The sequence below is a fragment of the Eurypyga helias genome, unplaced genomic scaffold, assembly GCF_000690775.1.
Source record: "Eurypyga helias isolate BGI_N326 unplaced genomic scaffold, ASM69077v1 scaffold13186, whole genome shotgun sequence".
Classification (NCBI taxonomy): Eukaryota; Metazoa; Chordata; class Aves; order Eurypygiformes; family Eurypygidae; genus Eurypyga; species Eurypyga helias.
The window spans coordinates 42900-46207 of record NW_010257513.1 but is presented as its reverse complement, the minus strand read 5'-3'; the positions used below and the strand labels follow the sequence as shown (position 1 = coordinate 46207).

At 53.8% G+C, this 3308-nt stretch overlaps 1 protein-coding gene across 1 annotated transcript in view; it reads left to right on the top strand.

Annotated features, from left to right (window-relative positions):
* LOC104511435 (nuclear receptor corepressor 2-like) overlaps window positions 1-3308 on the top strand; it is a gene marked incomplete at its 3' end in the record, with an annotated part of 52526 nt that overhangs the window by 6951 nt on the left and 42267 nt on the right.

Below are 3308 nucleotides of genomic sequence, written 5' to 3'. Positions count from 1 at the left end.
ACCCTAACCCGAATAACTGGATGGCGGCTGAGGTCCCAGCGCCGTGGGTGTTCCAGCTGTGAAGGGAGCAACGTTGGGGCAGTGCCGTGCTCCCCTTGGGATACCTTTGGAATCCCTGTTGCCTCTGGAGCTCCAGGCTTGGTGTTTCTTGGAACACTAACCATAATAGCTTTCATGGGGGGGGTCTGCGTAAAATTCAACCCAGTGCTCTTAGTTAGTAGTGCTGCCCCCGGGGTTGCTTCCAGCATCTCCCACCCTCCTTGTTGGAAGTCAGGAGCCCAGACCCAGGGCGCAGCAGGGGAGCGGGAATGCCACGCACCGTTGGCGCACGCCGCAAGCAAAGCGAGAGGCAGAGGGGCTACGCGGGTGCGTGCGGTTGCTGTGCAGTGGGTGTCCAAGGGCAGTGGGGAGTTGTGGTCAGTGAGGCAGCAGGCTGAAAGCTTCAAAAATGTTGAAAAAGCTCTGAAAATTTTTGAAAAAGCCCTTGAAAAAGGGGTGTTTTGTGCTGCCGAGGGCTGTTCTGTAATATTGCATCCTGGCTTTAGACAGTTTAATTAGCATATCTAAACGAGCCTGATAGACTCGGGTCATTTAGGGTCAGGGAATTTACCAGGAAGGGGCGCTCTCCATGCTCCCAAATCAAGGAATAATGCAAAGACAGAGACAGGAGCGCTCTCCTGGGCTCCCCCCTCAGCACCAGGGTGGGGATGGCAGGGATGGGGCCATCCTGCACCTCTGGATGGACCCAAATCCCTCTTCATTCTGCTGTACAGAGGCTGCTTCTGGTTCCTGAGCATTTTATTTACCTAAAGGTTGGCCTTGTGCTGCGTTGCCGTGCCGGGGCCATGCCCAGTGCTGTAGATCCTTGAAGTCTGTCTGTCTTTGGCGATGCTGGTGCTGGCTCAGCCTGGCCAGCGGCTCTTCGTGGCGTGGGGCCGCAGTCAGGTCCCATCAGGGTGGGTTTCTGGCTGTATTTAGGCAGAAAGCAGCTGTATTTCGGTCACTTTTCCCTGCCAGGCCCTTCCTCCCCAGCCACCGCAGCCATCGCAAGGTCTGTCGTCTTCAGCATCGCTTGTGTCGGGCTTCGACTGAAGTGGGTTTGGGAGGGAGAGGGTCTTGCACCCCAGGAGCGCGCAGCATTCACACGGGATGCCGAAATCTGCCCCTGGGTACGTGTGCCTCCAGCTGAATTGCAGTGTATGTGCTGTGGGCACCCCAAATCTGCTGCAAGGGGCCACGGGTCTGGGGACGGCACCGGCAGCTCTCTTCCCTCCAAGGATGTGTCCTTAAAGCGCTGCCAGACAGAATCGCAGCCTCTTCCGAAGGCGGCTCGTAAACCTTCCCAGAATTTGCATGTCGAAGCACAGTCATAGCTCACAGTGCCATTTACTGTAGGAACTTTCTGAGCAATTAAACCACCCACGTCCTGCCAGGTCTCCTGCAGTTCCTTTGACAGTTCATCACAGGGCACATGAATCTGTCCGTTTTAATCCTCCCCGCTCATTTTTAGGGTGTGTTTTCCTCTGGTAAAACCCAGCTGTGATGTGAGCACAGCGGGGCAGGATAGTGAGGTGGGAGATGTCTGGAGAAGCAGGAGCTGGAGCTCGCCAGCCTTGCCCTCGGCTGGGAAGCCGGATCCTGGTGCTGGGTAACGAGCTTCCCCATCACTTCAGGCCGTGCCAGCAAGCTCCGAGCTCCCTCGTTTCTGAAGGGGGTTAGAGGAGGAAAAGGCAAAGCCCAGCTTAGTGTGGGCAGGGGGAAAAGGGAAAGCAGATGGTTCTCAGGACGTGCAGGAGCCTTTTTTTCCTCAAGGGTAGAGCCTTCGAGCCTTCCAGACGGGTAATGCTTGTTTCTATACCCACAGGAGGTGACGGTCCTGCTCGTGGGCCTATTGCTATGTCTTCCTGGACATGGGGTGTTTGTCTCGTAGGTGGATCTCAGGAGCTGCATTGTGCTTTTTTTTTTCTCTTTTCTTTTTTCAGTTAAAACCATGTTTTAGGTGTGAACATGTGGAAGCTCATTGTAGGCAGGGATTCAGCTTTGGCTGGGGCTGCAAGAGCTAAGGGGCTCCTTCACCTCAGCTGTCTGAGTTGGTGGTCAGACCCATAGGATATTCAGTCCTGTAGCCCCCCGGGATGGCCAGCAGCATCCCAGGGGACCATTCTCCTCCTTACAGCACGAGCAGAACATACCCATGATGAGGAGGCACCGTGCCAGGAAAGACCTCTTGGGTTACAAGAACCTGTCCCACCCCTTGCCCCAGGTCTGAAATGCCCAGGTTGGAGTTCGGGCTGGCAGAGGTCCCCAGTTCCTGGCCTTTCCCAGTGCCAGGGAGAAAGGAACCTCATTCCAAATGCTGGAGTACCTTTCCAGGCACGAGGAGAAGCAGTGGCCATCAGACACCACCATTCCCTTTCCTCCTCCATCTGATACTTGGCAATTGCAGCTTTTGTGTGAGCATGGGGTGGGGCATCTGCTCCTCCTGGGTCCCCTGGCCCCAGGACTTAGAAAATCTCCGTTTTTCTTCCTGGGCTGAGACCTCCCTGCCCGCTCCCCCAGCTGTGTGCGTGTGGCATTTCATTTATTGATGTATTATTTTGAGACTCTGAAATGTCGCCTTTTCCTTTTTGGGAGAGTTGCAGGGTATTTTGTTGAGAACCATTCAAAATAGACTCCCAGGTGGGGTTGGTTCTTCTAACCTGGATGTGTGTCAGTGTTAGCAGGGGTATTCTGTGGCAGAGCTTTCTGTGCCATTGCTGAAGGTCTCAGTTAATTAGATGATTAGTCTTCTGGTCAAGTATCTATCTGCAAATAAAAAATAGCAGCTGATTGTAGCTGCTGAAATCCTGTCGCTGGATCAGCCCGTGGCACAGCGCAGGAGAGCTTCTCATTTAATTAAATTCAGGAACGTACTGTACTGTACTCTCCGAGGGTCAAGGAACAAAAGGGATGGACACGTAATAAGTTCCGAGCTGTCCTTTCAAACCCCTTGAGCTCAGCCCGGGGAGCTGTGTTTAAAGGGACGCTCTGGAGAGAACAGCTGTGATTCCTCCTCTCGCTTTTTGAATTTTCTTTCTTCATATCGCTGCGTGGGTTATTGAAGCTGAAAGTAGCCTGTGCCTTTCTCTGCTCTTCTTACCTGTTCTTCCTCTTGGATTTGAAGTGGCTGTTGGCAGATGAACTCATAACACCTTCCAGTGCCTGGGGGGCTGCAGGAAAGCTGGGGGTGGGCCTTTTCCCAAGGGCAGGGAGTGACAGGACAAGGGGTGACAGGTTTGAACTGAAAGAGGGAGATTGAGAGGGGACAT